The 13,967-nt window shown below is 36.7% G+C and overlaps 1 protein-coding gene across 2 annotated transcripts in view; it reads right to left on the bottom strand.

The window, feature by feature from the left end:
- The window catches only part of LOC113062389 (collagen alpha-1(XXII) chain), a 50,493-nt gene extending 47,641 nt beyond the window's left edge, over positions 1-2,852 (bottom strand). For both annotated transcript variants that reach the window (XM_026232215.1, XM_026232216.1), the window contains exon 1: positions 2,655-2,852. The gene's annotated coding sequence lies outside the window, so the exon portion shown is untranslated. The remainder of the gene's footprint in view (positions 1-2,654) is intronic.
- Positions 2,853-13,967: the final 11,115 nt, after the last annotated feature.

Here is a 13,967-nt window from a genome sequence, read left to right as displayed (position 1 = left end):
CCTTTTTTTTCTTTCATGAATGTTTGCATTATCATCTTATGACCCAGAAAGCCTTGCTTGCGCATTGCTTTTGGTCTTAAAAGCCCACAGTATCTCTCGGCATGATAAGCTCTTTGAATCTTCTGACCAGAGCAGGTCTTCTTATGTTTCTTTGATGCTGTGAAAGTATCCCTCATTCATTTAACTACTGTCCCAAAGTATAACCAGAGCATTTGTATATTTCCATTAAACAACATTGTCTGTTTTGCAGCTACATGAATCATCTTTTCATTCAACCAGCTGGTGTGTTGGCTGGTATCTCTATGGACATCGTTTTATCAGCCCTCTGGTCAAGTTAGCCTAAATTACCTGTTGCTTTCTAAAACTAATGGACACGCTTTTGTTTGTAAAAAAAATATTTTCATAACTAAAATTGAATGCTTGTGGGAGTGAACCATTCTGTTCACTACAACAAATGTTGTTTAAAACACATTTTACAGTACACATTATGTGGTCAATGTACTGCTGAATATACTTATATATATACTTATATACTTTCTAGTATATAAAATATTCTTTTAAGTATACTTTAAGTATAACAGTAGGAAACTTTGAGTACACAACTATTTTACCTCTATGTTTGTAGTTTGTACTGCAATTATAGGGAATTATAGGGAACTTATATGTATGCTGAAAGTTTACTAATTAAATACTTTGTACACTTTGAAGTAGTATAGTGTCAGTAAACTACTAGTTTAGTAGTTTATAATGCAAGTATATATTTAAGTGAACTCTATATCATACTTTAAGTATCCTATTATGTCCCTATTTAGGTTTGAATTTGTATATTAACATACAAAGCATCCAAAGAAAGAACAAGGTATCTGATGGTATCTGAAAAACATTTTATTCTAGCTTCATGAATTTTTTAACACTTTAATGTGGGTAAGTTTCATAAAAAAATAAAGAAATAACGAATTGAACAAAAAGCTGAAACTGACTGTGAATTGGATTCAGAATGATAATCAAAATGTAGATGGAGTCAATCAACACCCCAAAGCTTGACTGTAATTATTACCTCTTCATCAGTTGACATTTTACTCTATAATGTTACAGCTTTGATGCTGTTTCATGTCAGATTGTTAGATCACATGTGTTAGTATCTGTTGTTTCTTTTTTCATCACTTGTGTTTTTTTGGGAAATTCTGCGCAGAAGATTTGTACTAGCGCCCTCTACCGTATAACAATAACAACACGGATCCTAGGAGTATAGCTCAAATATATTTTGATTTTTTGTAAGTATAAGTCAAATATACTTAAATGTCATATGTCAAGTATATTTCTGAGGAGTACATAAAGCCCATTTCTGAGAGGTACATAAAAAGTATACTAATAGCACACTTGAATAAACTTCTTTTTCTTAATGGTTACAGCCCTACAGTCAAAATAAAGGTTCTTAATCGGCATTTGTGGTTTCATGATGAAACTTTAAAACCCATGGAATCTTTCCATTTCTCTAAAGGTTCTTTTTTTGTGAAAAAGGCTCTGGATTATTAAAATGTTCTTCAATCTTCAGTCTGATCTACTATCATTTGGTTACCAGCCGTTTGACCTACCATTCTTTCTTTACCTGCCTGAAACCCTACAGTTGTTTTCTTACATTACCAGTCCTAAGACCTACAACTTTTGGATCACCAGCCCCTCTGCCTGAAACCTTTCGATTACTAGATCTAAAACGTTTAGTTTACCATCCCTACAGTTTACAATCATATGGTTACCAGGCCTATGACCTGCATTCTTTTCATCGACCACCTTACAACTTTTTAGTTACTAGTCATACAGGAGGATAACGTACTATATTTGGTTTACCTGCTCGATAAGCAACAAGGTTTTGGTTACCAGCTTTATGACCAGCATTTTTTTCATTAACCTTTTAGTTACCAGATGAACAGTATCACACACTATTTTTTGCTTTACCAGCTCTATAAGCTAAACATAATTAATATTCTGTAGAAATATTTTGGTCACATATTTTTCATCAACTAACATACAACTTTTAGTTACTAGACATACAGTATAATATACTATTGTTTGTTTAACAGCTCAGTAACATACAATTGTTTGGTTACCAGCTCTATAACCTGGATTATTTTCATTGACCTCCTTTTAGTTATTATGAATGATTTTTGATTTAACTTGATTACTTACAATATTTTGGTCACCAACCCAATTGACTAACCTTACCTCCATCATTTCATTCTTAAACAATTTTCAATTTCCACAACCATCTAAAGTCAGTTTTTATCTTCTTTTTTTATCATCTGCAGTTACATTTCTAGTTTTAAGGCTCTGAAACCCTTTAGTGTGTCTATCTCCACTAACACTCCATGGTCTGGCTTCGGCCAAACTCCAAACTCTGCTAAACGACCAGCATGGGAGCAACCTGCAGATGAATAATCCAGAAAGCTTCACTCTTCCCCTTCTGAAATGTAAAAACCAGCCTTTCTTTCTTTTAAAGTTCTCCAAAAAAAGTAGAAGAACAAAGAAAGCATGCATTGTAGACCAGACTGAGGTATCAAAACATGATGGCTACCCTAGAATAAAATATAAAAAATCAAACACTATAACATAGGTGTGTGTACTGATGGGATATGAATGATAAACTTGTCTCTTACCTGTGCTGTCAATTCATAGGAACAAGAAGTTCTTCTTTAACCTCTGGTAACACACCTCACAGACACCTGAAGTGTCAAAACAGCATCCTCCCAGAAATAAAGCTCCAGGTAAGGTCATACACAGGTGTGATGAAACACACACACACACACACAGACACACACACAGAAATCCTGTAGTGAGGAGCAGAGTGTTGTGGAGTCTGCTCTCCTCTGCTGTTTGGTGGGAGGGATGAGAGACTGCTCCTCTAAGTGTTGGGTTTCAGTGGGGACGAGATGGCTGCCCTGCCCTGTTCATGCACATAAAATAGGGTTCTGACAGTCTGCGCCAATTATAGAGCAACTTCCTGGGATGTTTTGGTCACTTTCTTTCTCCTCATCTCTTTCTTTTTCTTTCACTCACATTCCTTCACTTTCTCTCTCTCTCTCTCGTCTCCTTGGCTTTAAGGTTAGAGTTTTTTTTCTAGGCCAGGCTGAGCCAACCACAGGTTGCCAGTGGGGCTGATGGGTAAATGCTACACAACGTTTTGTCTATGAAATATGTCAAATGAGTGAAGCAGTTTGAAAAGTTGAATAATGAAGAGAATGTGAGCAGAGTGGTTATTTTCAAATGTAAATGCTCCAGGGTTGTGCAAAATTCGTAATAGAAACATTGGCCCCATTTCAGTCAATGAAATTCATTAAATGAACAGGAAGTTGAATTGTAATTTATAGGAATTTATAGAATTATAATTCAATGCAGGTAATGCATACCAAGATATAAAGTGTTCTTCCACCTGTACATTTTTATTTTATTTATTTTTTGTATTTATTTTTTTTTTACATGGAATGACATAAATATAACTAATACAAATTATACTGTAGGTATGGCATTCCAAACATTGGAATTGTAATTTCAGAAGCATTCAAACCTATTGAATACAATACTGTATATAGTTTGTTTTATAGTTTATACAGCTCAAACTATTCCAATACTTCCGCTGGTTTAACACAGCGGTGTCCAATCCTGGAGAGCCATTATCCTTCCGAGTTCAGCTCCATCCCCAATTAAACACACCTGAACCAGCTAATAGTAAGTCTTACTCGGCATACTAGAAACTTCCAGGCATTCTGTGTTGAGGCAAGTTAGAGCTAAACTCTGCAGGACAGTGGCCCTCCAGGTACTTGGTTGAAGACACCCAATCAAAAAACAGAACTTCTAACCCACCAGTTCTGTACAACCAATGTAACCCATTTCATCCGACCCATTTTCTGCATCTGATCTCTGGCACTAACGTTTTAAATACTATGTTGAAGAATCCATGGGATTGAATCAAGCCTATTTTAAGCGCAATATACTGGAAGTGATTGTGGTTCAGTCATGTTTTATTCATTAGTGAGACTTTGAGACCGTGTGTTCGCAATGATTTAATCCTTTTAAGATGGTGTTTATTTTTATTGTTTAATCTCATGACAAAAATATGAGTTATTTCTAGTTCAGTAAGACAGAGAGATAGACAGAACAATGGATGGACTGATATAGATAGATGGAAGGAATAAACCATGGATGGATGGATGAAACAAGAGAGACAGATAGATAGAAAGGACTATGGAATTGTATAGATAGAATAATGGATGGCTGGATAGATACAGATAGAACAATTGAAATACAGAAAGACAGAAGGAATGACAGATGAATGAATGGATGCAGTAAATAGAATAATGGATGGATAGACAAATACTTTGAATCTCTTTAAACAAAGATATTTTAAATCAAAATAGCATCTAAATCTCTCAGAGGAAACCCAATTAAAACTGTTTGTACTTTAAGAGATTATTGTGTTAACTACACTGAGCTCACGTCAACAGGCAGGACTCCTGTTGTTTTTTTCTTATTTGACCATCTTGTTCTTTGAGTCTGAACATGCCAGATCTCCTGTGCGCACGCTGTGTCTCTGAGGACCCCTGCTTTCTCGTCTTTCCTTTTTCCTCCTGTCTTACTTTTCATGTCTCATCTGGGCATCTCACCGCAGAGTACTTTCACAGACGTGGGACACACAGTAAATCCCATCTTTATGCACAGTAAAACATATCAACAACCGAGCCACAGAGCAAATAAACATCTGACAACAAAACTGTTCAGGAAGTAACTGCTTCGTCTCGTTGAAAAGAAACTAGATCTATTTCCATCCTCTATCTTTGTAAAGGGGTCCCGCTGGAGGTCACACTAACTTTAGCTCAGGGCAAAGTCCAGCAGAGGACAACTGATGGAGCAGCACAGATGCAGATCTATAAGTGTGACAAGGAGGTGAAGTGAAGTTCACATGTGCTTTGAGCTTAAGGAGACATGTAAGAACATAAATGTCATTCAGACATGAAGATTTTATTATGGAAACATTTAATTACAGCTTACATCTGAATTGTGGGAAGAAGGCTTTTGTATTTGCTGCCTGTTACTTTAACAAAACGCAAAAATTATAACTCTAGTGCCTCTATTTCAGGATCTTAAATGGTGTTCTCCTTTGGTAGCCAGTTGATCAACAACAAATAACACAAACCAGCTTGGGTCAGGTTTCCATCCTAGACCTCTCTTGATTGATAGATAGATAGATAGATAGATAGATAGATAGATAGATAGATAGATAGATAGATAGATAGATAGATAGATAGATAGATAGATAGACAGACAGACAGACAGACAGACAGACAGACAGACAGACAGACAGACAGACAGACAGATCTGTATGTGTCAGACACAGCAACATTTCACTGATTTATGTAAAAAGGAAAAGAACCACAGTAATAATTTAAATTTTTACTGGCTGCCATAAACAGTATCAACAAATTTGTGGCTTAGACTGTCAATATGGGCGTTCTATTTTTAGCAACAAAAATCAATAATCATTAATGGATTGTATACGACTCAAAAGGAATACTGGATTCAGATTTGTCAACTGTAGCATTCTGCTAGGAAATAATTTTGTTTTATGATTAAAAACTGCACACTTGACCCATTTACTTTCTCACTGATAAAATCATTTAAACCTAAATCAATATTTTAAGGTATTAAGCCACGAGAAAATAGGGTAACTTATAGATGTAATAAATTTTTACCAGGAAATTAATCACATACTTTTTTTTTGTTATGTTTATATAGGCAAATCAGGAATTATTTAATCAAAAATGCACAAATATGCATACAATCCATAACCTAAATCTGAACATTATTGCTCAGTGCAAAAAAAAAATTAAATAAATAAAAATAAAAATTTAGTTAGTAGTGTAATCATTTTCATTTAAAGTTCCTGATCTGAGTTTATTTTGAGATAATCAAAGTATAATCCCTTATATACCCTATATATTTAGATCAGTAATGTTATGCTGTTTTCTACATTACAGCAGGCTTCATCTCTGCTGTTTTCCCATCTAAACCCAAGAGGGAAAATCCTCCATAAACATGACTCTAATGCCATGTTCAAGTCTCTAACCCCAACAGCACGTGCTGCACTTCTTCTTCAGGTCAGAGAGTCAGAGTACGGCTTCCGGAATGTCATTAACAGCCATCCGTCTCCCAACTTTACCCACTGCCTCAGTCCCAGGTTCCCGCAGGTTCCTCCATGATGCCTTTTCCAGCACACGGCTGGCGTCTCGAAGGGCCTTCTCAGCACAGTGTTGACCCTTGCCAGGGCCAGCTGAGGCCAGTTTTCTCTCATCAGCAGATAATCCACCTGCTGATGAGCTGGATTTGCTTTGATCCTCTTCTAGCCGATCGGTTCTTTGCAGTCTTAAGCGCCGCTTGACTGCATCCTGGTTCTTAGCGGGAGCGGCTGATTGGCTGTTGTCGTGCTCTGATTGGCAGACATTTTCGGGAGCACATGTTGAGTGGACTGTCGGATTACCTTCCATATGCTCTGCCTCTCTCCCCGCTAGCCTATCAGAAGCAAGCTTGAATTGATTAACAGGTAGCTGTGGTTTGTGTGGCTCTGTGATGGTACTCAGCGGGGAGCGTCCTGGCGATTTGTCTGGGGCGTCCTGCCAACAAACTTTTGCTTTTCTCGGATAGGTCCCATCCGATTTACAGCCTGCTGCTTTTGCCTCCTGAGCACTTTTGAGCTTCTGCCGCTGCACCTCTAGGGGGAGCTCTAGCGGAGTGAGTTTCAGAGGGCGTCTCGGGGGGAGATTCTCAGATTGTTGCTCAGAGGGCTGAGCTGGATTCTCAGCATGTGTTGATAAGAGATGGAGGGCAGGTGTGCGTGAGAGACGGCCCTTTTTAGACACCAGCCGAATGTCACAGCCACTTACATGGATCATTGCATTTTTCCCCTGACAGATCAAACTCTCCTGCATCTGTAACACACAAATGCAGAATTGTGACAATGACAAGTATTGTATACTGACAATAAGATATAATGGAACATGTATCAATAATAGGCCTACACACAAGCAGTGGAAACTTTGGAGACACTTGAATTTGTTCCTTAAGATTATCTGATGGCTTATGCTTAATAACTGTCACCCATTCCCTCGGTGGGACGCCTACGTTTACTTCACTATATTACAATTAAATCCTAATCTAATCATGACAAACTATATATCGTTGGAGACTCCTAAATAGATATTTTACCAATCTTTTTTTTAAAAATGATGTAGGAAAAGTAATAGATTAATTTATGACAAGAGTGCACCTCAAAACCCTACAGTACATCATAACAGAAGTTTTGACCTTTTTCACAAAAAAAAAAGTCTTGTTTGTTGCATTTTTCTCTATCACACTTTAGAAATCATCAGAAATTATATATCACTTGAAAACTTAAAATTTCAAAATTAAATATTGAAACCCATATTAAATTCAAACATTGCATTATCAAAAAAAAATAGTACATCAAAATCATGTTACAAAATCATGTCATTCCCTCGTGGTGGAATAACCTCTCCAACTCAATCTGAGCAGCTGAGTCCTTAACCATCTTCAAGAATCGGCTTAAAACCCATCTCTTCCATCTTTAAACTACCCTTCTAATCTTTTTGTATTCTATTTTCCTTTCATTTAGGCTATTATACAATTATAAAAAAGACCTCTTACACTAGCTTGCTCTATTCTTTTTCAATTCTATCTGTTTATTGTATCTTTATTATATTATTTAAAAGCCCTTGCTATGTGTACTGCGTTTAAGCTAACTGAGACTTGTTATAGCACTTATATATCATTACTCTCTTGTTAATTTTGATTGCTTCCACTGTCCTCATTTGTAAGTTGCTTTGGATAAAAGCATCTGCTAAATTACTAAATGTAAATGTAAAATGTTTTCAGTCATGAATTATAAAAATTTGGTTTGGTTTGGTTTGGATCATGCATTTTCAAGCATGTTCATAAATGTGAGTGACAGTTAACAGGTTAAACATTTAGGTTTTGTAAAAGCAATAATGTGCATGAATATGAATTTCTTCATAAAAAATGAAAATGTTAAACATGAAAATTGACATTTTGTTTTTATTATGACAATTTTTGATATTCTAAAAAACTTCTTTGTTACACTTTGGTGCCACAAACTGTTTTATTTCTGATGCAAAAAGACGCCAGTTTAATTGCAAAAGTGGAAAACAGGAAAATGCATCATCACAAATAATACTTCAACAAACAAATTACTAATCTATAATAATTTGGCATGCTTATAATTCATACTAAAATAGAATTACAAGATTTTATTTATAAGATTTATTATTATTTTTCTGTTTTGTATTTGTGGCTTGTCCACAGATATTTTGTGACATCAAAATAACACATTTTGTTAATTTGGTAATAATAATAATAATACTTTTCTCTAACAGAGAATAGAATAGAATAGAATAGAATAGAATAGAATAGAAGGCTTAAATACTCACAACTGATGCCATAATTTCCTGAGTGTGTTTTTGTCAAATCATCAGGCCCTGTGTTTGTTTTTCCTCTGTCCTGCATGAGACCGTGACTCTGCAGAGAGAGAGAGAGAGAGAGAGAGAGAGAGAGCGAGCATTAGACTGACAGCTGTCTTAGAGACTGACAGCAAGATCCTTATGAGGATTGGGGTCAGTGTGCAGGTGTGTGATCTCTGCTGGTATCAAAGCCAGCTCTCACACACACGCGCACACAAACACACTCACACACAAACCCACATGTGTTCTCTTGAACACATGGCCACCTTTCCTCTTAACTGACAAACACATTTTGTTTTCAAACGTTTAGTAGAAAATTATTATTTTGTGAGCAGCCACAAGATGGCACTACAGATAGCAGTTTACTACAATATGAATAATGCATGCTATGTACTGTATACTGCCTAAAAAAAAAAAAAAAAAATGGGCACAACAGTTAACATTTTATTTTAAATCAATGTATGCATTCATTTCAAAAATAAAATATTGTGTCAAATAAAACATAATTGCTTTGGAATTGAAAGGCCAAGTTAAGCGTATCACATTGTGGAATACAGAATTCACTGCAGTATGTTTTGCTTGGACATTCTCAGAAAAAAATAAAAATAAATAACAGCTTGTCACTGGGGAAGTATCCTTAAAGGGAAACCTTTGTACCTTCTAAGGTACATATTACTATACTAAGGTACTAATATGCACCCCTTGGGGGCAAAGGGTTTTATTTATTTTTTTACGACAGTGTACTGTATATATAGCACATTTTGGCAAATTATTCACCATTTTTCTGACAATTATGAATTCTCTGGCTAAAAACAACAGATAAACTCTAATGTGGAAATGCAAAGCAAACAAATGATCCCCTGTTTGGAGGATCTTACTCTCCATTTGTGGAGTGGAATGAGATATCCAGTGGCCTAATCTTCTGTCCGAGTCTTCATAGTCACCCTGAAATCCTCTTCTTCCATGCTGTGGCTGATGGGATTATATGTATGGCCGTGGTGTTGAGTGAAGCTGATCCTGGTGACCCAGAGCAGGGAAATTGCTGTCGTAATCCAGACCCGATCCGAGCGCTGGAAAAAACAGAGCTGACCATATATTTACACAGTATGAGTGCAAAGACACCGAAATTGGTTTCAAAAGGGCAACAGGCATAAAAAGCATCAGTGCTCAAATCTGCTGAAGAATTGTAACAATCTGCCTGAAACCCCAGGCCTTCAAGCCAGCTGTATCCATCTGTCCTGATCCGCTCGCTCACAGATGGAAGTGTTCAGATGGAAGCAGCTGATAATTCTGTTTTTGTGCACTTCCTGTCTCCATATTAATTTTTGCTCTGGTTCATGATATTTTTTGGGCTGTGAGGAGCTAGCAATGCAATAACACATTCACTTCAAAGCCAGCACAGGCGAACACCACATCAACTTTGAATACTTATAGACCTTATGTAGCTCCGCCCCTTTTTAGTGCCGCACTCGTTGTTTGTCTTCTGTCTTCTATTTTTATTTCTACAGCATCAAGGTAAGCTTGTAAGAATTTATGAACAATTGCTCATTTTAAAATCTTCCACTACAATACATAAGATAACTTTCATTAATTCCACAATAAATAAATCCACTTCACCAGCTAATTACAGCTAAAACAGTGATGCTACCGCAAAAACAGAAGATTTAAAGGGATACTCCACCCCAAAATTTTAATTTTGTCATTAATCAGTTACCCCCATGTCGTTCCAAATCCGTAAAAATTCCTCTTCGGAACTCAATTTAAGATATTTTGGATGAAAACCGGGAGGCTTGAGACTGTCCCATTGACTGCCAAGTAAATAACGGTATCAAGGACCATAAAAGGTATGAAAAGTCATCGTAAGAATACTCCATTTGCTATCAGACGTGCAATCTGGGTTATATGAAGCGATGGGAACATTTTTTGTTATAGACGAAAAAAAATAAACCATTTTATTCAATAATTCTTTTGTCAATGGTCTCCTCTGTGTCACTCCATATCACCATGCTGCGTCTTCTGTGTCCTCCGCTCCACAAGGATACGTGTATTTCGCTTTGATTTGAAATAAAACAGCGCATCCTAGTGGCGTGGAGGACACAGAAGAGCGTACACAGCATACAGTGGTGGAGTGAGGAAACCGTTGACAAAGGAATTGTTGAATAAAGTCATTATTTTTGAGGTGCCAAAGTGTTCTGGGTGTCTGTAATGGTGTTGCTAAGTGCTTGTCAGAATGCTGTTCAGTAGTTGACAGGGTGTTGCTAAGGTGTTCTGGGTGGTTGCCATGAAGTTGCAAGGGTGATCTGGGTGGTCACTTGGGGTGTTTTGGGTGGTTACCAGGGTGTTGCTAAGGTGTTCCAAATAGCTGCCAGGGTGTTGCTAAGTTTTCTAGGGTGTTCTGGGTGCCTACAAGTGGCCACTAAGGTGATCTAGGTGATTGCCAGGGTGTTCTAGGTGGGTGCCAGATTGCTCATTACTGGTTGCTATGGTGTTCTGGTGGTTGTCAAGGGGCTCTTCAATAGATGCTAGGATGTTCTAGGTGACTGTTGGTGTTGCTAAGTGTTATTCTGGGTGCCTGCCAGGGTTTTGATGAGTGGTTGCCAATGTGTTCTGGGTGGCTACTTTGGTGTTACTAAGTGGTCGCTAGGGTGATCTGAGTGATTGCCAGAGGGTTGTAATGTGGTTGCTAGGATTTTGCCCAGTTGTGACTTACTGGCCCAAGTAAATGGAGATTTTCACCTGTTTTGTCATCCGCCAGGTGAGAAAATGAGTTTGATCTGAGAAGAGATGAGATCAAAAGTATGAGTGTTTAATATCATTCTAAGCTTTCCTTCCATACCTTAAAATGTGACAGTTTGTGCAAATTTCTAACGCATACAATTTTGTGTCTCTGAGTTGTTCTCACAGCTTTCTCGAGATGTTTCCAGCGGTCCTAATAGAGAAAAATATGCTTTTCTTTGTCAGATGGCTGGTGGAGTTTATTGTACGTGTCTCAGTCTCAAGTTGTTTCTGCTGAAATGTCAAACACCTGTAGTGCAAGAGAAAAAGAGGTTATTATAGCAAAGACGAGAATCTCACCAGGTTTGTGACGGTTGGCTCTGCGGCTCTCCAGACAGACCCATGATGGGGAAGAAAATGCTCACATTTACTTGCAGTCTCCCATGCTTTCACCTGTTTCAATCCTGAAGCACCACAAAATCAATATAGTTGTTTTTTGGAGATTGAATCATTTGAGATTTGCATGCTTTAGTATACAAATATAATTTATTTGACATAATGGCAATCTGGTGCAAAGGGATATTCTGTGGGATAAAAGAACAGCCTGTACTCCCAAGTCATTTTTGATGAAGTTTTGACCCAGAATGCCTAGTGCATTAGCTGAAATGTTCATTACTCTTTATTAAAATTTAAATAGCTTATGAAATGTATGAAACGTATGTATTTGTATGTGTACACACACACACACACACACACACACACACACACATACACACACACACTTTCCACTTTTTTTTTTTTTTTTAATCTCAGCTTCTCAGCAACACATGCATGTTTATATAAGGTTGCTTAATATCTCTCTCTCTCAGCACCTGCATATTAGACAGACCGTTCATATCAGTGATATATAATGAGAGAGGTTAGCTCCGCTCCTCGGGTGGCTTGGCCGGGTGCTGAAGCTCTTTTGAGCTGCGTTTAAATTACAGGCTGGATCCAACGCCAGAGATCCAGCCTCGCTCCACCACTGCTCTTATGCTGTCGCTTTCCCCCGGCCTCAAACAGCAGCCTGACAGCTTAATTAGCGAGGAGCCGTGGGAGATGAATAAGGCCGTAGAACATTCGCTTCCACCTACTCGATGAAGGCCGGCATCCAGCTGTAGATCCACGAAACACTGGGAATGCTGATATCATAGAGGCTGTTGAACTGCAACCTTACGGGGAACTGGGAAAAAAGTGAAAAGAATATCTATTTGCTAGCGCATTAGCTAATGTACTGCATTACCAATGACAGCGCTGTGTTTAGCATAAGAAATCAGCTCTTTATAAAAACACACTGTGCCATAGAATCTATTACGCTCTGGGATATGAAGATAAGTCAACATAAAATTCAATTTGACTCTATTTACTTTCTTAGGTTCACTTTAATCTTATTGCAAATCATTCCTTATGCATTTTACTCTAAAGAAAAAAATGCTAACTTGACTTTGCTTTGTTGATATCACCTAGCCTTAATGGAAGTTTGTTTCTGTCACAGGATTAAAAAAAAAAATCAAGTAACTGTGACTTTTTATATCAAAATTCTTACATGTTATAAACATTTTATATCTCACAATTTGAACTATTTTCTTTCCAGTAATTCTGATCATTTATTTAAATATATATATATATATATATATATATATATATATATATATATATATATATATATATATATATATATATATATATATATATATATATATATATATATATATAGGCTATAGATATAAACTCCAAATTGCAAGATGTTAACTAGCAATTGCGAGATATAAACTCATAATTCTGGGAAGAAAAGTCTGAACTGTGATCTATATGCTTATGGCACCTGGCAAAAACTGCTGCAGAATAGAAACTTGTGCTCAGCAGAGTAAAGCAATAAACCACGAGTGGTAATACAGTGACTAACGGACAGTGTTATTTTAGTATTGCATTACTATTACAGTATTTTGTTAATAATTAAATGTTGTTTTTATTTTTTATGTTTGATATTTAAGTTTTAATTATGTGAGCAGGTACCTCAAGTTAAACTAAATTAAAATAAGAAATGTGTTGGTACCGAACTTAAATATGTTTGTTGCTTATTTTTATTTTATTTTAAAGTTTATTTTATTGATTCAAGACGCTTGCATAAAATGGCACTTCGGCAATTCAGGAAAAAATAATTAATACTGTTTATCAATTATTCCACAAAGAAGAAAAAAAATGTAATAAAAAACATGGGGTATTTCAGTTGATGTTGTGCACATAAAATGAGTCTCATCTAGGGTGACCAATACATCCTCTTTTTCCAGGTCATGTCCTGGCTGGGGTTTATAAATTACCTAAGTGTCCGGGTTGGCTTTGTTTTTCTATTGTTTTCATACTTACTGAAGGTAATGACTAAAAAGTAGTTCGACCAATAGCTTGCAGGCATTAATCGACCAATTGTGTCATGCAAAAAGGTGGGATCTACAGAGATCGGTCAAAGCAATGCAATATAACGCATGACTGCAGTGAACATGTCAGTAGGCAAACAATGCAAAACCTTTGACATGTCTGGGAAAAAAATAGGATGTATGGTCACTGAGATGTAGCTATTTTATTAAATTTTTACTGTGCTGAAATATGCATGATGAAATATACATGTGCTAATAAAAACTTGTACTTACTGACACAGCTGTAGTAGCTTCT

The sequence above is a fragment of the Carassius auratus genome, chromosome 44, assembly GCF_003368295.1.
Source record: "Carassius auratus strain Wakin chromosome 44, ASM336829v1, whole genome shotgun sequence".
Taxonomy (NCBI): Eukaryota; Metazoa; Chordata; class Actinopteri; order Cypriniformes; family Cyprinidae; genus Carassius; species Carassius auratus.
Note: the sequence above shows the minus strand (reverse complement) of the source record. Positions and strands in the feature narration are given on the sequence as shown.